The sequence below is a fragment of the Chaetodon auriga genome, chromosome 10, assembly GCF_051107435.1.
Source record: "Chaetodon auriga isolate fChaAug3 chromosome 10, fChaAug3.hap1, whole genome shotgun sequence".
Taxonomy (NCBI): Eukaryota; Metazoa; Chordata; class Actinopteri; order Chaetodontiformes; family Chaetodontidae; genus Chaetodon; species Chaetodon auriga.
Window position 1 is genome coordinate 11231707 of NC_135083.1, and position 24434 is coordinate 11256140.

The 24434-nt window shown below is 44.0% G+C and overlaps 1 protein-coding gene across 1 annotated transcript in view; it reads left to right on the forward strand.

The window, feature by feature from the left end:
• The first annotated feature begins 240 nt into the window (after positions 1–240).
• Positions 241–24434, forward strand: part of LOC143326695 (protein NLRC3-like) — a 206867-nt gene continuing 182673 nt past the window's right edge. Inside the window, exon 1 of the mRNA XM_076740502.1 lies at positions 241–244. The gene's annotated coding sequence lies outside the window, so the exon portion shown is untranslated. The remainder of the gene's footprint in view (positions 245–24434) is intronic.

Genomic DNA, 24434 nt, shown 5'->3' on the forward strand with positions numbered 1-24434 from the left:
CGAGAGCTTAAGCTCCAAGCTTCACGGTGGCCTGAGGATCCCAGGGTAGAGCTCTTTTTGCCCTTTCTGACACAAGGCACTTGCTATAAATTATTGACACTACCCACCTATCTTTTCATTTCCCTCCTATCCATCTCTCTCTGCCCCCCACACTCGACCCCTCCACCACCACCACCACCACCACCTCAACATACAAACACTTAAAAGAGGAAATCAACCTATGTTCCTCCTTCCACAGAGCCATGTGTGAGGCAGGGAAACAGGAGGCGAGAGGCCTGCTGATTGAAGCCTTACACATTGCTCCTGTCTTGTTACTCTGCATGCACATCACAGCGCTGACTCCGAGCGCCCGACATAGGAAGCTCACAACACGCGTACTCCCGACAAATTAATTTTACCTCTCCGAGCCTCCATCAACCTCTCCCTGTTTCACCCCCTCTCTCCATCACTCTTCACGCTGAAGACGAGAGAAGCTGTGCCATCTGGCTGCGTGTCAAAATAATATCATTTAATTTGTTACATGATTAAATGGCTTCTTTTCACTAGAAGCTCTGACTCCTAAAAAGTACTTCCAGGATCGGTGCATCATCTGTTTAACTGTATCTCTCGCTCGCTGTGTGTTCTACACTACGCTATGAGCTTTCTTTGTCCTGCTGTACACGACAAAGTGATCGCTCTTTGTCTCCCTCTTCTTTGTCTTGTTCTGACTGTCTTGTCTCGGGCCATTTTCAGACACTGGCAGTCTAACCTTCTCCATTCACAAAGGCTCACACTATTAGGATCCTAAATACAACAAAAGGCCCATACAATAGAGAGAGAGAGAGAGGCACACTGGACAATGTAAGAAAATGGAGCAGGCTTCCATTCTTCCAGTGACTCTTGCCTGTCTCCTACATGAATAAGAGGCATGGCTAAACGTGCTGCATAATTTGTACTTTTAATGGCAGAGCCTTCCATTCCTGTGACATGACTTAATCAATAACCAGGCCTGTCGCAGTCTCAGCCCAGACTGGGCTGGCGTTTTATTAATTTTGAACAGGCACACTAACTAGGCGTCTGCTAGCGAGAGGCATTTCACACGGGATAATAGGCACCCTGGATTGATAGGTTCATTCCATGTATGCTCAAACCCTCATCCCTCTCTTTTTCCCCTATCTATCTCTCTAGCCCCTTTATCTCTCTCTCTATCTCTCCTTTCTTTCCCTCTCTCTGTCAAAAAGTGATTTAGGGAGGACTCGGGGACGTCTGCGTGTGCGTCAGCTGGGGGAGGAGGGAGAGATGGATAAATAAGAGGAGAAGAAGGGATAAATAAAGAAGTGGAAAGAAAGAGTGAGACTGAGGTTGTGACAGAGAGTCCTTGTCTAGATAATAGAGAGCCGTGACCTACGAGCGTCCACGGTATCGCTATATCTGTCTCTCAGGCGGACCAGAAACACACACACAACCACACACACACACACACACACACGCACACACACCTGCACCTCAGGGGGTCAAGTCTTTCTACAATACACATGAGTATCCACAGTTAAAACAAGAAGATGGAATAAAATGCAATGCACACCCACAAAACACACACACGCACACACACACACACACACACACGCACACACACACGCACACACGCACACACGCACACAAGTAGATGAAATATGCACAGAGAATATATTAGCCAGCCAGACGGTCTGATCTGTCACCCTTTGACACCGATCAATTCAACAGTGTGCACGCCCAGAATGAAGTCACTAAAACAGCGAAGTACAAACAGACACACCAAACAGCCAAATATGTAGAGAAGGTGAATTAAAAAATATAGGAAAGCACACTTTAAATACTAGGGAAAAAAAGATACTATGAGCAGATATCTGAATAGTTTGGTCATGTGAAATGTTTTAAGCTCAATGATCCACTTGATTCTCAGATGGTCTCAGTGTGTGTGTGTGTGTGTGTGTGTGTGTGTGTGTGTGTGGCCTGGAGATAGATCAGAGGCACAAAGACTCAACACTCAACCTTCTGAAGAAACTTATGAATGATGAATGTATACAAGAACTAAAACTGAACCAGTTCTCCTCTTCACGGCATGACGACATGTTTTGTTGACATTGTGACCCACTTCAATGCAAAAACTCACATCCACTCAAGTGAGTCCGAACAGTATCTCTCAAAGTGAACAATAATGGGGAGGGTGTGCTGATTTATCACTAATATTACTGATTTTGGAATAAGCACAAATGTTCCTTAGGATTCATCTTAAACCTGCAACAACAGATTTTTTGGCCAGATACAAGTTTTGAACATAACCCTGTCGTATCATCATCCTGCAGTTATGGAACAACATCACCATTAATTTGGAGTCGTGTTTCTGGTCATGTGGTCAGTGTAAGTCCAACGTTCACTTTTTTTTGTTTTTTTTGTTGTTTTTTTTTTTTTTCAGATCTCTTTTGGTCTCCATCAACTCCTGAGGGAAATATCTGGCTGTGCAGCTGCCAGACACTCCACTTTGTGCTCCAGCTCCTCGTGACTATGTCTGTCTGTCGTTTGGTGCTGAGCAGGTAGTGTACAGCGAGTTTTTAGAGCTTTTTCGATGTGAACAGCTGCCTGCCTGCTGCAGCCAAAAACATTTTGAGAGAGAGAGAGAGAGAGAGAGAGAGAGAGAGAGAGAGAGAGAATGAACCAACACAGCAAAGTTGTGGGCCGCTTAAAGCTGAGGTTTATCACTACAAATAACCCTTTTCAAATTGTAAGATTGCCATTTGACAAAGTACTATTACAAAAACACTGATTCTAGTCACTTTAAGTATCTCCAAGTATTGCCAGCGGGTTCCTAATCATCAAAAACTGCTGTTGTGTTTTAAGAATCAAATAGGCAAACTCATTTTTGAAATCATCAAGTACACGGTTGACAGATAACTCCATTCCTATTTCCTGCTAAACATCATTCATTAGTCTTATCTCTTCAGTGGCCTTGAGGATCTTCACATCCACAATAAGCACAAAATGTCTTGAGCACGTTGTTGACGCTGTGTTTGTCTCTGACCAAATACAGCATGGGTCTGCTCACGATGAGGGTGGAAAGTTCCAGCATCATCATGTTTGGCCAGTTTGGATCGTTTTCGTCGTGTATTTGTGCTTGAAGGGCTAAAAGCAGAGGACTAAACATTTAGCCCCTGACACGGGCAGGCCTGTGACTCATCTTGTTGATAGGCCGAGGGACAGAAGGAAAGACAGATGGATGGAAAACAGCAAGGCAGGCGGAGGGGGTGCGATAGATACTGTAGGTTTTGGTGGAAGGGAGGAAGAGAAAACAAGGATCATGTGTTTACCAGAGAGGCAAGAGAAAGAAGGAATGCATCTCTCGAGATGAGTCAATATTGTTGACAGCCTCCTCATTCTCCTCTCTCCATCATGACCGAACAGCAGACAATGACCAGCCTATCATACGGCACTACACAATAATCACACATAATCACAACAGTCAATAACTGCACGCAGTAAACGGCCTCTTACCTTTGCACACAGATTACTAGAAGCAATATTTTGGGTTCCAGCATAATAAGTTGTACTCTGCTGTTCTAGTATGTTTGGGTAAGTTATATCTGACAAGTAGTTGCGCAAAGATCGCCATTACGAAAGTGCATTAGTTCACTGTCCAAGAATTCCTATCATTCCTCTGCCCATATGAGATGTTTGTGACCTTTGTGTTCTGGTATGTACCACACAAACACCCACAACACACAAATGCACACACAATGGACGTGACTCTGGTTGTTCTGTGCTTGTATGAGTCACAGTCAGCTCCCTCTGTGGAATAAAATGTCTCGGGCCTGACCACTCCGATCACTGCGCTTTTAATTAGGACAACGTCAAGGTTTGTGCTGCTAAAACAGAACAGCCCATTCTCGTTGATACAGGGGGTTTGCAGCTTTCTCTTGCACAAACACTGATCTACGTCACAGCAAATTACACTCAAAGGGTCAGTTCACTCATAAAAATGTTTACCTCCAATGATGTCCAGCCATGATTTAGTTACAGGTTTTGAGACATCGTCCTCTGGGATTTCTACCTTTGACAGGAGCAACAAAAGACTGGGAAAGTTGTGGAATGCTCCAAAAACACCTGTTTGGAACATTCACAGGTAAACAGGTTCATTGGTAACAGGTGATAGCATCATGATTGGGTATGAAAGGGGCATCCTGGAAAGGCTCAGTCGTTCACAAGCAAGGATGGAGCGAGGTTCACCACTTTGTGAACACATGACTGTTTAAAGGACATTGTTAGGGACTCTGGAACACTTCGTAAAGCCATTATTGGTGAGCACAGTTAATTTGCAAATGACTGCATTCTGTGTTTATTTAGTTTTACACACTGTCCCAACATTTTCAGACATAGACCAAAATCAATGAACACCAATTTAGGTCAATTATCAGGAATATATCTGAACTATTAATAAATTATTTTGAAAAATAATAATATTGATCAAAACTAATTTTGAGCACTACAAACTCAATCTGCTCACCTCCGTTGTGATGGGGTCAAGGCAGACGGATCTCAAACCATGGGCCAACACAAGGAAAACATTTATATGCCTTGATAGCACTAAGAGTAAGTGAGAAAATATGTTTCTTGCCATTTGGAAGGAAAAGCCTTTAAGTTTTTAAGCTAATGAGTAAAACCTTAGTTTTAACAACATGTGAGCGTCAATAAAATGTTGCAATTCTTCACTTTTCTGTTGACCAATGGTTTGAGGCTTGCATCTTAATGTTTTTTGGCAGTCTGAAGCTTTGATGTAACTGAATTCTCTCCAACGTCTCCCAGCAGTCCTGAGACTTCATGTCTTTATTTAAGCCTCACACTTGGCTCTTGCCTCCTTCACCGGCTAAACCTTTTGATCTGTCCCTAACCAACCCTTTCACTCCTCATCTCCCTCTCTCCCGCCATCAATATTTCATAAACATACAGTGACAAATTTATTTGAATGCGGTCTCCGGCGCGGATGCAGAGATGGATGGGCCGATCGGGGTGGTGGTGGGCTGGTGAGCGCCATGGTAGCGAGCAGCTTTACCGCATACATTAGTCACACGCTCACAGACTGCTGGTGGAAGAGAGGGGGCCTGGGAGAGATAGTGTACGGGAGTTTGGCGAGGGGAGGGGGCCATTGTGTGTGAACTGCATGCATGTCTATCAGAATGTGTTCGCCAGAGAGAAGAGAGGCAGAGAGAGGAGGGGGCTACTTGGAGAATTGAAGGAGTGAATTTATCATAGTTATGGCTTTCTCAGGCATCCATTTTCCTGTGGTCTGTTGACAGCTAGTAGTATCTGCATACCAACCCCCCACCACCCACCCTCCACCCCCATCCACCCCCATCCTGCCTGATTGACGGCACTGGGCTTCAACCTAACAGGCCTGGTTACACACTTGAACGCTGGACACACGTGTGCAGACGTACACATGAACACAAATACACACAACCTGCGATTTTTCTTAGCGAATGGGCTTAACTGGTCATTCGTCCTATTTCCTTTCGCGGCCACTTAGTCAAAGACCCAGCATATTTCTTTACTTGTTTATATGTCCACATAAGGAACATCTTCATTTCAGAATGGGACAAGACTAATTAATTGAAAATGTATTTATCTGGAAGTCCCTGCCAAAGGAATGGTGGACAGTACTTATAAAATACACAATAGAGGCAGAGATAAAGAAACGTGTATGCATGCAAGTGACTATGTGTTGACTGTGAACATCAAGATTACGATGATGACTCAGTTATGACTGTTATATTGTTCACAGCGGGCTGACTACCCCAATAACACATTTTCACACATTTTAAGTTGTTAGATAGTTCAGTTAATGGCCATGAATGTCGGCACCAAATTGCATCATATTCTATCCAACAGTTATCAAGACATGGATCACCAAAGTCAGCATGCTTCATCCTCGAATGGCCCATGAATGTCTTTACAAAATTTAATGCCAGTGTTCATTGCCGACTTTCAGTCTGAGCCAAAGTGCTGGCTAGACAGATCAACCGATAGACATAGCCATTCCCAGAGCCACACCACAAGCTTGGCTAATGATTGCCATTTTGCCATCAGCCCCCAAAACTTTCTTTTGCATAATTTCAAGCAATTGGGACTGCACAACTTGATTACACCTGAAGAACATCCATATGTTCATAAAGTACTCTCACAACCAGGTTCCTAACTATTTTTTTACACGTGCATGACAAATACATGTATTTGCTTTCTGGCAAAGAGTTAGATGAGAAGATCTTTAACGCTCTCATATCTGTATGGTAAATAAAAAGCTACAGCCAGCAGCCAGTTAGCTGATCTTAGCACACTGGAAACAGAGGAAAACAGAGAACGTCTCGATTCTCTCATCTAATTCTGCCAGAAAGTCAATATGCATATTTCCCAAAATGTCAAGCTAGTGTTTTAACCTGTGAAAGAGTACACGCCTACATGACAAATTGTGTTGCCAACAGCTTGTCCTACATGCAAGCAAGGAGTTTCACAAAGTGGGCATCACACACTGGAGGTTCACACTACCCCTGCTCGGACAGTTTGATCTATTGCTCAAACTTAGAGTTCAGATCCAGCCATCGTCTCGCTGGTACTTGAGGCAACAAGCCTCCACCGAAGTGGCTCCTTCCTTTTTTTTTTTATAACACAGGGCTGTTTTCAGATTAAACAGTCGTTAGAGGACTGACTGATACGGACTGTGATAGGATGAGATGATGGAGAGAAACACCTGGCTGAGGAGGGGATAGACGGGGACTGAACAGGGTAGAAACAGTGCAGTCCAGGCAGCGGTGGGACAGTTCGCTGTGGTGGAGAGAGGAGGAAGCTAATTGTTAGAATAATTATCATGACGACTGGGAGAAGAGAGAGGAAACTGATTATACCCAAAGAGAGAGGGGAAGAGAGAGGGAGAGAGATTACCTGCCTGTGAGCAGACTGTCATTAACCTCACTTTCCCTCACTCACACACCCTCCATCGTGAGCCGTCTGTCTTGTCCAGTGGAGTGCCAATCTATATCCAATTTTTCCCCTAAAGTCTCTCCTGAACCACACTAATTGAAGGCAATCCGAACATGCTTCTAGCAGACTCTTATCTTACGTCTCCCTCATCCTGAGCATGTCCCCACGCAGACACACCAGAACACCTGTACATGTATACACACACACACAACTAGAATGTGTTTTAACACAGAGTGTAGAATACATGCAGCCATTATGCCTCTAGAAATAAGAAAGTTAAAGACCACCAATTAACAACCCTAAGTCATATATTTCACAGCATTTCAGACTTTCTTGTTCTACAATGCTAAAATGCTATGCACAAGATTAAGCTCTATATAGATACAAGACTGTTCACTCACTGTGCAGCTGAAGACCTGCATCTTATCAAGATATATCAGTTTACCATATTTAATATAAACACCAGTGTCTGGGTGCCATAGGGGTTAGTTAATACACTGTCATAAAGGCATAATAGAGGTGTGGTGTGATCACAATAAGGGTGATATGATTGAAGTCTGAGAATAATGACTTATGTCTGACAGAGTCTGCAGAAAAACCTGTTTTACATATAATTGTATTCAAAGTCATGGTGAGTGAACTCTAGTGAACTGTGGGAAAGGGTGACTCACGCAATGTCACGCACAGTTCCCTGAATCTCACTCTTCTAGAACAATGTGCACACGTTGAGTTAACATTAAGTAATACCTGGTGCTCTGGCAACTTGATAACTATAAACATGTCCACTGTGTGGCACACATACCCACAAACACAACCTTTCCTTTCATCAACAAACTAAGCGTTTCACGGCTAAATACATGGCAAATACAGAAAATTATGTAATTAGAGATGCCTATCCAATCATGGTTTGGGCTATTTGTTACAGGACGTTTTCAGAGGAAAGTAGTCAAAGATGAAGCAGTGAAAGGATGAATTTGTTCTACAGAAATTTTAGATTTGTATCATCTAGACATCAAATATGTGCACAAAATCTGAAAATCCAAGTGCTGCTTGTTGAATCCAGACTGAACTAAAGGTTCCCCTCTAAATTTATGTTCCCTTCACCGAATAAAGTACAAGCAAAACTTGTGTAAAAGGCTAATTTATTTTAATTAGCCACTGCAAGCATCATCTTGTGTTTTCTGACAAAAAGGTGACTCACACATGACACCTTGCATCCATACTGTAAGTTCTGGCTATAGGTTACATAGTCAGATGTTGAGCTCAAGCCCCAAACTGAAAACTACAAGAGAAGTCATCTCTCTTTACAAACAAGATACTGACGATCACTGCTCAAGAGAACTTTTTATACATCGGCTCATCAAAACAATCATTTTACGTACTTCTTATACAAAGAACTCAGTCACAACACAAAAAGAACTCCGGCACAGAGCACTTAAAGGACTTATTTTCCCATCAAGTATGGGTCTACTTACATTTTCCAACAGTTACTTAATTACAGCTGCAAATTACTTGGTAATTTTAGTTCCACCAAGTATTGTTTACTAGTAAACTTCCAGAACTTTAAGTGGCTGACAGGAAGGGCTACACACAGATGTTATGCCACGGCCCTATGCCCAAACTATTATCTATTCCACCTGATACAAGTGAGAGAAAGAGTGAAATAGAGAGAAAGACAGAGAACAGCAAGAGGTAGACAAAGGAGGAGGCAGCCTGTGTGCCCTGGTGTAATTAGAGTACAAGAAAACAACAACTGTGCTGGGAAATTAACCACACACACACACACACACACACACACACACACACACACACACACACACACACACACAGAGGATGGACCACTGAGGACAGACCGCCCTCTACTGGCGGACCAGAAAAGGTCAACATCAACTCTGCACAACCTTCAACTCTTTTGCAGACCTCGAAATACACACAACAAAAAAAGAAGACTATGCTCTAAATGCAATCACAGTGACAAAAAATGTCTCCAAAATCATTCTCTTGATTTGAGTGCACTTCTCTGCAGATGAATGGAAATGCTCTTCGTCAGAAATGAATCTTCAGAAGTCATTAAGCTCTGGATGCTGGTTCTTTCCTGCAGTCAAAAAGTTTTTATTTTGATCTAAATACTTCTGACAAATACTGTAGCCACGCTTGCAAAGTGGTGACATGTTCTGGGCTTCTCATGAACACTTAAATGTTCAGGCAAACCAATACCGACGAACGGGATTGAGTGAATTTATCATGACTACTATTTTTTCCCACAATGGGTAAATCACATAGTGTTTTATCATCACTTTGTCCCTATTTGATGACCCTATTTGCCATGCAGAGTGCCTGTGTCTCTTATTTTCATTGTAAAATAACCTCATTGTGGGACAAAGCAGGGACAGCCAAGTGGCACAGACTGCCAACTGTTGACTGTGACAGTGAGACTGAGAGAGGACGGATGGATGTGTTCTTCCTGGACATATTGCTCCATCCCCTCACACCTCTGCTTGAGATGACGAGGCAATGGTGTGACCACTCGGGTGCCAGAAGATGCAGGGAGCATTGTGTGGTGGTGGAACGTGTTGCTTAGGGTAGGGGTCTCGAGAGGAAAAGCATATTGAGAGGAGGTGAGGGAGATGATGGGTGGATGAGAAACAGACCATATTTGATGGGGTGCTAATGCTGACACATGGGCCTTTAGCATTAGGACATATGTGAGCGCGCGCCAGAGCACTTCTGGCTGCGCATTTTTTTTCTTGTTTTCTTTACACTTACAACTGGGGGTACTGCCATCGCTGGTAAATGCACAGATTCAATACCAGGGCTCTGGTGGGTACGTGTGCGAGTGTGTGTGTTCAGGCATGCACATGTCATGTTTAAGTGTGTGTGCAAATCGATATGAGGCGTCATCGCGGGTTCTCTGCTCGTCTGAGAAAATCACACTTTGTGCTCGCTTCCAACCCCCTGCCAGGGACAAGACCCGCTGACAGCGCCGCATTGTTATTTCTTCATGTTTGTCAAATGTGGCATCTCGATGCGCACACACACATGCCCGCGTACACACATACACACACACACACGCGCACACACACACAGATGTTGTCAGCAGTTCCCATCTTTTCAGACACCTCTCACTCCCAAGTGAGACAGAGTTTGTCAACTCGGTGCAGACAACCCCCCTCGAATCCACACACTCGGTTTCACAGTCCCATCTCAAAACCCTCGACTTTCTTTCTAATTAATTTCTTAAGACGACAACTCACTCTGGTGAACTTTTCTAGTTTGAGATTGAGGGTTTACCACCAGCAATGGCAAAATCTCAACAACTTCAAAAAGCGGAGTGCTTGAATCACTATTAGCACAATAGCTTTGCAGGCACATACACACACACACACACACACACACACACTCACAGGATGGAGGAGTATCGCCAGTCCACCTGCGTTCAGACAGGCTACCTCCTGTTCCTCCTGCCTGCAGCAGGCCGGCCCACCGCTTGTGTCTCCGTCTGCAAGCAGTCGCCTTTTCCAGCTCAGCAGCTGAGAAAGTGCCAATCCCACAGTTTAAAGGCCCCACTGGCCCTGCCAGCATGATAGATAGTTTAGAAATGAGGACGCGTGTTTAAAAAAGAGGAGAGGAGAGGGGAAAGAAAGGGAGGGAGAGAGGGGAAAAAAAGGCACGCAGCAGCAGCTGTCAGACAACACAGAGCCCAAGCGTCCATGACCAGGCTCTTAACAGAGAGAAACGGGTAGAGAAAATACAAGAGAGCGACTTCTGAGAGGTGAGGCCTAAGATGACAGGTACGAAGGTTCGAAGTAGGAGAGGGCTCAAATGGATGAGAAGATAAAGACATGCAAATACAGATTGTTTGGCAGATGAAGAGATTGGATTACAAAGGATGCATGACAGAGAGGTGTCCCAACACTTCTCCAAACCCAGGACATTTACACACACACACACACACACACACAAACACTCTCACACACACACACACACACACACAGCAGCCTGAATGCTGCAGTTTAAAACAGATTAAGATTCAGTAGCAGCTGACGAATTCTTCATAGGATTTGTTTGATGTGGTTCATGTTTGTAAGGACGTGTGTTAGCTTACCAAAAAAGCACCGAAAAATACCAGAATGAAAACGGGCATTAATTGCAGTTCAATATAGAACTCCAAGTACACGCGAGATGTAACATAAAATCCGCTGTCACCACCCTGCTTTTTCTCCCACCTCTCAAACATCGCTTTGCATTCCCTGACGTTTGTTTCTTACATGCGAGAGCAAAACACAGTGGTTAAAAAAACTGATTCGTAATCCAGGTCTGATAATTTGCAGAAGATGTTTGCATGACATCTGCATTAATCTCGTTAGAATCAAACTGTTAGAGTGCATTTATATGCACTGACTGACATGAACGTGTTAATGCCATATGTACAGTACATGGTCATTAGCAGGTTGTCTGAGGTGTCACCTCTGTCTGGGTAATCTTGACAGACTGTCAAGTTGACTCCTAATGTGACACCTTCAACCCCTCCCAGCACCATTGTGCGCGCACACACACACACACACACACGAACACGCACACACACAGATTCAACAGGTGGGATGACACTAAAGCCTGTCACATCGTACAGTCATGAATATTAGTTGACACACTGCTGAGATTAAAAATGCATCTTTGCAAAATAAAAATAAAAAACCCTCACGCTCTACCATATCCCGACACTGTAGCCCTCTCTCTGTTTTTTCCTGTGCACCCTTCTCTTGCTCTCGTGAGCAGTGTAAATGCGGTCAAATGGGCTGTAATTCAGGCCCTAGTGAGTTGGGCTCCATTTGCAGATATGTATATGTCTTCTTCCTCCCCATTGCTCTCAGAGGGGCGCTGCCTAACACTTATTAAACAGATCTTAAGAACATCTCCATTCATCATTGCCACCTCGCTCATGCATCAGTGCTTCTCTCTCTCTCTCTCTCTCTGTGTGTGTGTGTGTGTGTACATGTGTCTGTGGCCCCCAGAGGCCTACTGTCGGTACAGAGAGGGGGTGATGTAGGAAGATTAATATTAGTGTGACAGCAGAACCATGCCAGGGAGGAAGGGTCACTCATTACCCATCTGACCAGCCATCTCCCACCCAAACACATAAAAGAAAACACACACACAGAAATACCCGCAGATGGCAGCTGTAATGAGAAGCTTCTGTAAACTGATCTCCATCTTAATTCACCGTCCCATTTTCCTGCTTTTGTTCACTTTGTCCGCAATCTCCTCTCCTCCTTTTCCTGTTTGTCTTAGGTCGGCCTCTCGGATTTTATCAGGGCTGATGAAATATATCACCAGAGTCTTGTTAAGTTTAGGGGAAAATGCCTGCTGTATAAAATGAATTGACTGTCTCTGCCTCATCTTTATGGTCAGAGTGTGGAGAATGTATGGACAGAGAGGAGATGGGATGTGGTGGAGACAGGAGAGGGGTCAAATACTGCAATTACCGCCCAATTGATTTCCATTGGTGTGACGGAGAGAATAAGTGTTACTCCGTCAATGTTCACTCAACCTGGCAGGGAATCCTCCTCCGAGAAAGAGGAAGAAAGGAGGGAGAGAAAGAGTGAATCCTTCTCCCAGTCCATTCATTCGTTCAGTCATTAATTGCAATGTTCTTTCATATGTTTATTTGTGTATTCATTCATGCAAGTTGATGATCTGGAACAGTACGATCAAATCACAATAAGCTTAAAATATCTGGACTGTAATATGTTTGAATGCATTTTCAGACCTCCTCTTTTAGACATGCACCTCTCATTTCAGCTGGACATTTCCCGTACTGGGCAACAATGTGCAGCAATGAGCCTGAAACCACAGCTGAAAATGTCCGTCCTAACATGTCATTTAGTCTCATTTAGGAATTTTCTTAAATCTGTTAATGGGCTGCGATAATGACACTTGTATACCGTTTTTCAGGATATTTCTTTTCTGTATGTACATTAGTGTAAATATCAAGAAACCAAACAGAACTTAACCGATCACTGCGCTATTAAGAAAATTACACTTAATTCTAGAAATGTGGGCTTTGGGAAAATTATCTCACCCCATTGGCAGTGGCAAAATGCGATTTTAGGACGTCAGAAACGGTTTGGGACGGAGGATTTTTTTTTTTTTTTTGCAGTGAGAGGAACACTTGGATGAGGAGGGATGGTGCTTTCGAGCCAGGCTCATGCTTTCTCTGACGTTTTACAGAAGGTACTCAGACAGGCTATCATAAAGTGACTCTGTGAGCAGGTCCCACATACACTATGTTGGCCAAGGCTCCCTATGGGGGGAAAAACAGAAGACGAGGACCTACACACACCCCGCCACTTCTCTCCTCTCAGCTCCTCTATTCTTCAGTCATGTCCTCTCTCTTCCTCTCCTCTTGTCCAAGTTTCTTTCCCCCAGTTTCCCTCTCTTCTCGTCTGTTCTGCCTCTCCTTCTGTCTCCTTTCTTAAGGGCCAGACTGTGGTCTGTCGATAGAATCAGTGGAAAACTGTTTGGAAACCCAAACCTCAGTGAAATTATTTGATTACAACCTCCCATTACTTGCTGGTTTGGAGGCATTAGAAGCTCGCTGAGAAGTAATGATTTCCATTTTGTGTTTGAGTTGTAATACAATATTTGCTGTGGTTTCTTTCCAAGGACAGCATGTAACAGTGGCTTGATTTTTTGGTCATTTGGGCATTTTAAATTGACATTATCTACATGGAAATACAGATACAATTAAATTGGTGACAGAAAAAAAAAAAAAACCTCTCTTACACAAAAAATGGAAAACTGGTGTAATTTACCAAACTGCCTAATTTCTCCCACTCACCAAACCAAGTGTTATTCTGATCCTATGGGGAAAGTATGAGTTAGTTGGCAGCAGTTGACTAATTAGTCAAAAGTCACAGAATTATGACCCTGCAGAACAACAGGAGAGAGACGAGGACTAATTAAGGCTACCTTGTCTCTCACCAGCAATTAAAAAAACAACAAAGCTCTGCAAATTCTTACCCCAAATCTCTCTGTCTCTTTGTCATTTCCTCTCACACTGACTCGACCCACTTTATCATTTTAATTCATCTCCCGAAAAGCACGTTCCTTCATTTTTATGTCAATAAAGGTGGCGTTGAAAATCACAACGGCATGGCAGAGGAGAGCGGGATGCGAGAAACTCGTATGAAAGGGCTTTGAGATACAGGGGGAGAGGATGAGGGGAGTTTGATGACGTAGTTCATCCGGTAGCGGGGGATATTTACAGGAGCTTGTGTTTGTACATGTGCATATACAGTAGCATTTGTGTATGTATATAAACACACTTGTTTATGTGTCTATGTAACTATGTTTGTGTGTGTGTGTGCGTGTGTGTGTGACTGGGCTGGTTGGCAGGTAGAAGGCTGTGAGTGCAGCCTGTCACAGCCCAGCCCTGATTACTCCGCACCATTCATCAAAGTGTCACCTCCCTGACAGCCGCTAATAAATATACTGCCACAGACCCCCACTCGCACCTGGCAGCACACCACGTTCACACACGCACATACACACCATACCTCCTCACCCTCATACACACACACACACTCACACTGCCACCCCCAGCACCCCGATGCAGCACCAAACACAGCTCGAACAGCAACACATCCTAGAGCTCATTTGCTAATTGCTGCATTTCCCATCAATTCTGTTTGTGTCTTGTTCAATGTCAAGAGGAGCGAGAGGATTTAAATAAATTAATGAATTATATAAATAACCAATAGGGAAACATGTTACATGACTTCCTTCCATGTGTTTTTGACCCCTACTTCTTCATCGCCATACTATGACATGATATATCTTCCCCATTCTCAGTTGTGAGCGAATAAAAAAAAACACACACACAAAAGCTTCTTTTTTTTCTAGGAAGACTTAATGAACTGATGTTTAATGCACTGTGTCCCAGCTGTTACGCCGTTTGCTTGAAAGCTCCTCTGCATCTATCCACACTTTCTGCATCACACTTTCCAAAATATAACTGCATTGTTCCTGCTCTCGTGTTTCTGTATCAATAGATTTTAGCTCTAGCCACCAACGTTTTTGCAGTGCAAACATCTGAAACAATTTTACAGCGTATGGTATTGCAATGTTTCAACAGGCCGCAAAAAAAGCCGAGATCGTTACCTCAAAAATGTGCATTTGCATGTAATTGCTGGTTTGCTTTCCCTTATTTTACTTCATTTGTAGTCAGTGTGGAACACACACCCATGTGGTCATCTTTCCTGTGTTTGTCTATGATTAGGCAGTATGTGACTGCTGTAATGATTCGCTCTCTTACTGTAAACGGGGCCTCTCTATCTCCGACTCCTGTCTCGTCTCCGGCAGATGCTCCGCGGCTCCCCCTGTTGGGAGACAGATGAAGCGTGTGACTCATCAGGGCTGTGTAAGAGTGTGTATGTGTGCTACACAATGCGTGGGACTGTGGTGATCTGGTGGCGGAAGCGTGGATATCGGTATATCCTGCGCTGGAAGGTGTCCTTGCCAAGCTGTGCGTGTGTTTGTGTGTGTCTGTGGGCGAGTGTGTGCGTGTGGACATGAGGCTGTGGGCATGCTGCGCTGGCAGATGGCATTACTGCATCGCCGGGCCACCCTGGCTAACAGGGGGAGGACAGGGAGAAGGTGGGAAAGGAGGAAGGAGAAGGGATGCGAGTCAAAGAGAGGGACGGGTGAGGATGGCTGCAAAAATGAAAACTGTGAAGGGGGAGTAAGCAGTGGGTGAGGAGAGGGTTGGATGCATGAGTTATTACAAGGGAGATAGGGTTGATGAGGTGATGAATGAATGTATGAGGAGGATGAGTAGAGGACAGGGAAGCAGTCCTGCCGAGCAACACCAACTTTTCACACTGCTGCCCGATTCATCCTCCCACGCACTTTAACACAATGCTTAAAACCAAACTTTTTAAAATAGTATTCTCATTCCATTCTTATAATTTTGCTCTTCCAAGCGCATTTCTGTGGTGGTCAGTGTTGCCAGCTGCGCTCCAGTGTGCGCTGTGTGCATATATGCCTGTGTGTGTGTGTGTGTGTGTGTGTGTGTGTGTGTGTGTGTTGCCGTGCACTGCATGCCTGCTGGGCAGCAGGGCTGGGCCAGGTGTGGAGTGGGAGCAGTGGGAAGATTGGGAACAGTGGGCCTGTTAATTAGAGAGGGGTGATTAATGGGACGGCAGAGAAGGAGCACTGTGTTAGGGAGGAGAGATGAAGGAAGGTGGGAGGGGTTGAGGGGAGAAGGCAGGTGGGGGTGCGAAGGGAGGAGGTAAACTGTTTGGGAAAGGGGGGAATATGTGATCATGTGAAAATTAAGAACATAAAAGAACGTTCGCATAAAGCCACTTGTCTCAGTCGGTACTCCAAATGCACAAGCTTTGCTCTCTAGCATGTCAGGCATGGCATGAGACTTCTTCTCAAAGCCTGTTACATGTGTATTTGCGTGCGTCTTTGGTGACGTCTGCTTTGGGCTCCTGTGTGTTATTGAGATGTAAGAAGTGGCGTTGTGACAAACACTCCTCAGGGGATGTGGCGTGTAAACACCAATCATTTGGCAGATGCGCCGTGAGCAAATTGGCAGTGTATTCCCCGCGGCCAAGCCACACACCATTATCAGGATTGAGACTAATCGTGTGCCGTCTCCCATATGAGGAGCAATTAATTTACACCGAATCAAACTGCAAGAGAACAGAGTGAGGACTGGAAGAAGTGGAGGAGATTGAGCGATGGAGAGGAAAAGAGCGGTGGTTTGTGAAGGAGAGTGAAGCCAAGGTAAATGATAGAGAAGTTTGTGTGTAGTTTGATCCATTTTCACAGGGATCAAAACACACAGAAAAAAATAAATGCTGCTTTTAGTTTTGCTTTCAGCGTCACTCTCAGAATTCAATCTTGTTTTAAACTGGGATAAACTTTCTACAAAAACTCACAGAGAAGAGAATAAATGACAAATGAGGAAGGCAGGATGTGGAAGTGTAGCGCAAAAGCAAGAGAAAATTGACTTGAGAGGGTGTCCTGTGAAGCAGCCCAACATTTATAAATGTATTTCCACAAAGATTTGACACCGTGATAGTTTTACACTATCTGTATTTCTGGAAAGATGACACTTACAAGGAATCATTAATGTGAGGCTTCCCCATTCTCACCTCAATCCAGTCTTGAAGCATTGTAGTGGAGAGCCAGCACAGCCAGACGCCAAGCCATTATTTCCTGTCTGATTGCTCTGCGGCCAGTGCGATTAAGGAAGAAGACTAAAAGGTAATTTTTCACTATGATGGACAGAAGGAGAGAGAAAAGTAGAGCTGGTCTCGGTTTAATCTCCCGCAGATGGAGGGAGTGAGGGAGGGACAGTAGCGAGGGAAGGGAAGCCATCGTTTCCAGGGATACAGAACCTAAATTAATCGTCCGGCCTGATGGCCTTTTGGATAAGATAAGTAGCATTATAATAAGGAAGGCCATATAAAAGATCAGACAGAGCTGACAAGCCAAGGGAGAGTATTCAAAGTCTCTCTCTCTCTTTCATACACACATACGCTGTAAAGATTGGCCATTTAACCTTCTTTATTATTCCAGTGAAATCATTTTACCCCAGTTTGTGCGTGTGAAAAGACAGAAGGTGCAAATGAGAGAAGCGACGGATGCACAGTGAAGGAGTTGCAGGCAGAGGACAACAAAGGGAGACTTCCTGGAGCCAGAGAGACAAGAAAGAGTCAGGGCAAAAGAGATGTTTTTGAAAGCTCGCGTAATTCATCAGCCTGTCACAGGAAAGCCAGGTTGTGTACGTAGTTTTAAGTGCCGATCACAACTTCACAGACGTGGTGGAGGTGTAGCTCCAGAGCTGTGTTTGTCCACTTTTGGGGAAGATTTATTTCAGTTACATGAACTGCCAGAGAGGATGAAAAGAAAGGCCACAAGCATCTGTCACCAGAGAGCAAATTTTGAAAATCCAAAAGTGCTGTTGGTGTAAAAGCAAACACTTTGGCACACACAGAGCATCAAGGACTACAACTAATGTTTTCATTATGAAATATTTTTTGACGAATCATCTACTCATTGTTTCAGAAATACAGATATTAACTGTGTGGTACAGGCATCCAGGTAAAATGATTTGTACGTAAATTCTTAATTGTTAAAAACCTGGATTCGGATGAATCAGTCGAGTCAGTTTCTTTTCAGATGGATTTGTGATTGATTACAAGCCTTAACATCAGGATGCGCTCTGCTCAGCATCATCATTACTAAATATGCTTGAAATCAAGTCTGTGTTGCTAATACATTAATATCTTTCATGACCAACAGACACCGACATCTTTCCTCTCAGTGCTGTCCTGGCAACTTAAGCAGAGAAAGAGGTTTATCAGCTTGTTATGTCAATCTCTGCTACCCCCTGCTTTCAAGTTTTTAGCTTGTTTGTGTGTTTGTGTGTGTGTGTGTGTGTGTGTGTGTGTGTGTGTGTGTGTGTGTGTAGGACATGCATGTTTGCTCGAGCACTTGTGCGCATCAGCATACTCTTGAATAGAGTCTGTCGGCTCTCTTGCGGTCCCAGTTTCGCTCCCATTGAGTGATTGTGTGTGTGCGTTTCCCACAGAGCAAACATGTTCGTTCGTCTGTTCTCACAGTGGGCAAACAGTGAAGGGGGCTCATGAGCGGTGTTAATGGGGAGAAGAAGGAGCGGGGTAAAGGGGAGATTGGGGAGGCAGCACAGGAGGTGAGAACAAGAGAGGGGGTATAATTTAATGTGGAGCAAGACTTGCATCAGTACTTAATGCAGGTGGTTGCTGGTGTTTATGTGTGTCATATACAAGCAGAAGCGGGTATACATCTATGCGTGGGTGCGTGTGTGTGTGTGCGCAAGGGCCACAGGGCAACCTCGGAGAACTCCACTAATTGCGACCACTGGGTTTTACCTGAGGGTCTTCTCTGGCTAATATCATTAGCTAATCTGCTGTGTGTTGTCCCCCTTGCCCTCTCCGTCAGAGCGCCCCGCTCTAGTAGCACAACCAGCGGCAACCACCCCCCCCAAAAAACCCCCACTTACACCCCATGCCTGTTTCCCAGAGTCCAATGCAGACTGCTGAGTCCGGGCTTGTGCTGCTGGAAGGGCCCTGCATCTGGGCTCCACTGACAAAGAAGATTAATACCTCAGCTACACACACACACACACACACACACACACACACACACACACACACACACACACACACACACACACACACACACAAGCATGGGCATACTCGCACACATTTGCTCTCACGCAGCAAAAGGTACCCTCATGGATCCCCTTCAAATGCAAACACACACACTCCAACCTCAATCAAAACCAAAAACAGAGGGAACCGGCGCATCCTTCCCTCCCACCACCCATGCTCCCTCCTTCATCCTGCCCCTGTTTCTCCAGGCTGTGGACCACTCCAAGTCTGCCTCCCCATTTCCCCTCTGTACCCCCCTCCCACCCCACTTTAAATAGAATCTCCAGGCCACAGAAAAACAACTTTCTGCTGATGTGACTACTCCTTCATCCTTCCCATCTTTCCCCTCTTACACCCACTCCCATCACACACCTATGGTTACAGAGAGCACAGCTGAATATGAGCCCTGAGCTCTGATGCAGACGTTAAATCCAAGCGGGCTGCAGCGTGCTCCTGATGCCCCCTGTGGAGAAAAAGTCCACAAGGCAAACAGGCTCTCACGAGTCTATTTCACCTAAAACCAACTGCATCTGGCTTGTCCACCGGTTCAAAGCAACGTGAAGTGAAGTGCAAGAGCGCGATAAAAGGTAGAACAAGAAATACTTTGTATTAAGGTAATAATTCACTGTATAACAAACACAGTTGCTAAACAACTGAAAAACTGATGAACTAAATGACTAATAAATTTACTGTTTCATAATTTTAAGAACAGCGTGGCCTGTTAAGTTCCCACAACTTACAGACACTGACGTCCAGCTGACCACATTTCCGTTTCAGTAAATCTGAAACTGAAAACATGATAACAGCTAAAATAGCCCTTTGAGAAAGGTGAAAAGGCAAAGGGGAAGCACAGAAGAACTAGTGAAGAAAGAGAGGAGAGGGTAATTTCCAGATGTGAATTATTTCTATACCTCACCTCTGCGTGTGTTCATAGTGGAAACTCCCCGGCATTTCCCTGGGGGCTGCCAAATGTGTGGTTTGGCCCATGAGAGAGAGGGGAGAGGGGTGTCAAAGGAGCGAGAGGTGTTGACATAACCTCCCTCTACCACGTTCACCTGCGATGGCCAGCATGACTCAAGCGCCACACCTGTCACTGGAGGCCAAGTGTGTGTGTGTGGAAATGTATGAATTCGCAGTGAGCAAAAAATTGTGCAAGAGTGAAAAGGAGGGGCGAGGGATATAACACGACAGAGAACGAGAGAGGGAAAGGCAAATGAATGGAAAAATATCTGACCCTAGTGTTAGAGCAAAGGATCAGATAAAAGTGATCACTTAGGCAGGGACTACTCTGGCAAATCTCTGCACGCCTAAACGCTTCCCCGTGTCAGCACATTGGCTGCTTGTCAAAGAACAGAAAGGGAGAGCGACGGAGAGACCGAGACGGAGAACCCGACCGATAGATGGGAATCTACTCCGCACAGAAACCAAAAACGGTCGGGAAGAGATGCAATGGAAGAGGCTGACGAAGCCGCAGCGCCGGTGAAGTTGACGGTGCAACTGTTCATCCACGCACACAAACAGGAGATGGCGATACAGGTGAGCGACTCTTCACTAAGCAGAATCAATCAGCAGACACTTGCATAAGAAAATGTGAGTTTTAGGGAGGAAATACCAAAAAAGGCCAGACCTTGACATAAATTAAAAATGAGAAGAATATCCAGTTAAAATATTTAAGATAAAGAGAGGGAGGTGTGCAGTTTTAAGGATGGATGTAAAACCACACACGCGCACACACACAGATACACACGCATACACACACAAAGACTGACGATGCACATCGGGGCCTAGGTATTTCAGAACATGCACACAATAAATGCCAGTGCACCACTGATGCTGAGAAATAATAAATGTTGCTCATAATGCATTTGCTTTTGTTGGAACTGATTGTCCTCCCTCTTATCATCCCAGCATACCACTTGTTTCGTTTTGAATATTTTCATTAAATCAAAAGCAATTCAGGAATCCTCGCTTATACGTTTATTTCTGTCAGATCTACTGTATGAAATAAAACCTAGAACTAGAATAACTGATTCTTGATTCCAATTCCTGCCTCATATGTTACCCAATTAATAATAAGGGATTTTAATGTTTTTTTAAACCACGTATCATTTTGTTAAACTACATTTTCTGTATTGTATTTCAGTTTCATTCAAGTGTGACTCATGCACCAGAGAGCGTTTACACAGAAATGGCTACAAAAGCAGGTTAACTGATTCGATATCAGGCTTTATAGCTTCCATGAAAATATATCAAAGTGTCTTTTCAACTGTGTGGGGGAGAAATAGCTGAGAAAATAAAGGTAATATCATTTAAACAAAAATAATAAAGCACTTTTACCATGTAATTTTACCATGAGTCATATTTCAATATCAGAATATAAAAGGGAACATTTGTGAGCATTATAAAAATGAATAACTACAGTGGGAAGTGTCATGATCAAACTTGTAATGTTGTTTGGGGTATATTGTAGGTGTATTCCTCCACTCTCTCCGCCCTATCGGACCGGCATTCCATGTCCTTATAAATAATTCATTTTTTAATCTGATTTCCCAGAGCGTTTCTCAGTGTGTTAGTCACATATTCAATAACGTTGCGCGGTGAATAATCTGGCCGTGTGTTTCCGTGATTTTTCCCCATGTTCTGCAGAGGGGCGGGTGGGTGGGGGTCTGTCGGAGTCTGAAAGTGACTGTGGAGGAGGAGGAGAGAAGAGGAGTCAGGTGAATCATCAGTCAACATCCCTACAGGTTGACAATGAACAGATGCATGCGTTTCTACTACACATCCATGTTTAGGATCACTTGTCTCTGTCATCTGGAGCCTGAACATGAGCGCTGTCTCTCCCCCAGCACTCTCTCACAGACACACATCTGGAGGGCTGGGGATGACTTGTTCTATGATTAAACAATTTCTAAATTGACTATGAGAGGCAGGAAATGATCAAGACCAAGGAAAAGGTGTAAAATACAGAGCACTGTATAAATACTTCTATCACTGTGTGTGGTAAAAGAAGTCTTGCACAATTCAATTTTCTATTGTTAAGGGCATAAGTAAAAAAAAATAAACACATTTACATGAAAAACCTAAACAAGAAACACGCATAAGACGTCTTATTTTCCACAGTTTAGGATTCTGGTTCTGGGATTATTTCCAGTGTTTCCTCACAAAACTGAAAATGTGGAAAAGAAGAACTGATTTATAGTGGAATAAATTTTATGGAGGAATTTGTCTTTAATAATATAGGACAAATATTCCATGGCAAAAAACAAGCTAAATATATAGTGGATTTTTTTTCCCCTCAAACTACCACAAACTTGAGAGTGTGACACAAATACCGAGTGGTGAAGGAGTGGAAATGCCTCACAGTACCATGCCACTGTCCTTTCCCCCACCGTGCCCTGGGCGCTGTTTCTTCCAGCCACACTGTCTGGCCACAAACACACAGACAAACATGCAACTGCAGTTCACCAAGACCTCACAACACAGCACACGCAGATTTCAATATGTTGCCGTTTTGTAGTTCTTTCTTTCAAAAATATGTATCTAATTTACGATCGCCCTAATATGATATTTTTTCCAGCCGGAGCGAATCCCACAACAATAGAGCTGGGGGTCAACGAGAGGGTTTGTAGTGTGTCAATATAAATGCAAGTGAATGCATCAGATGCCACAAAGACAGACAACAACAAGAAACAGTGCATCTAAACAGTGTGCCACATCGGAGGAATGTGCACATGAACTTCCACATGAATGATGTGCGTCTATGAGGACAGCTAAATCACAGTGCCTTTCTGCTAAAGGCTGCATGATTGAATGACTCTCTGTAACCTAATCTTAGTAATGAAACCAACACGGCTGGCAGAGAGTTAATAGGTCTGGAACCAGGGTTCTTTTCTTTTTTAAAACACACTGCCTTTGCTGTGTTGAATTGGAGGAGACACGTCCCCAACCTCCTGAATTACTGTGTGTGTGTGTGTGTGTGTGTGTGTCTGTTTGGGACAAAAGCAGAGAGGGCAAAAAGTCCAAAATAAAGACAGAATTAGTGCATCTCACTAATTGTGAAACTGCTTAAGCAAGACTAAAATGATATCTCTCAAAAATCCAATTAGTGCATTCACTTATGTCCACTCAGCAGGTTTGTTCATATTCAGCGGCATTCAGTAACTAAATATGAAGTGATGGACCCAAATCCTGAAAAACCTTCATCTATTAACTCTATTATCATGCAATACTTTGTAACTAAGAAACTTAACCTCTGACCATTCGGTGACATAAACAGAGACCCAGAGTTAATGATAAAGAGGTCTTGTGGCAGGATGTGGTGTGATTGTAACGGGAGAAAAGGAAGACCGAGTCCTGGCTTCGAATTGGATCGCTGTCTGGACAGCAAGTGCACAACACTTTCACATCTACATGCTCACAAAAGCGTGGGCACACACACACACACACACACACACACACACACACACACGCAGATGTGAGCTATACCAAACCTCAACAGTTGGTTGGACAAACCTTGAGCACCCCCTAGTGTTGTTTTTCCATAATCCACAAGGCCACAATGATCAACATAGAAAAATGTGTTTTTGACACACACACACACACTCACACATACAGGTTTCCATTATTTCTGGGCACATTGCACATATTTACATTCATTTCCTGGAGACTTACCCCAACCATAACCATAACCACTACTTGCCTAACCCTAACCTTAACCTAAATCTAACCTTACCCTAACATTAACCCAAACACACACACACACACACACACACTATCACACATCAAAGGGCTGCGGGTCAAACTGCAGCAACACGCGGAAGGTATCATTTCTATATCATTAAGACTTTTCTTCTGAGAACCCATCTTTCTTAAAAAACAAGAAAACTGGATCACTTAATGTTTCCTCGATGGAGCATGAGGGCATGACTCGACCTGACAAAGCAACAAATCAGAAAACTGCAAGCGAGGTTGCTTTTTATGCATCTGTCCATAGGCCATCACTGAAATTAGATCATTTAATATGCATTTCCAACACATTCACTTATTTTTTGGGCAATAACATTTCTATAACTCAGTAAATTACTGCACCCCAGACGAAGGCTGACCTGGGATTTTTCTCTCAGGCTAGCAGGCAAAGATCCCAGTTAGGTTCTGGAGGGTTGACTGTGATCCGAAACCTTGTCCGCCATCCAAAGCAAACCCCTGGCTAAAGCCTAATGTGTGTTTCCATCCAGGCACATGTAA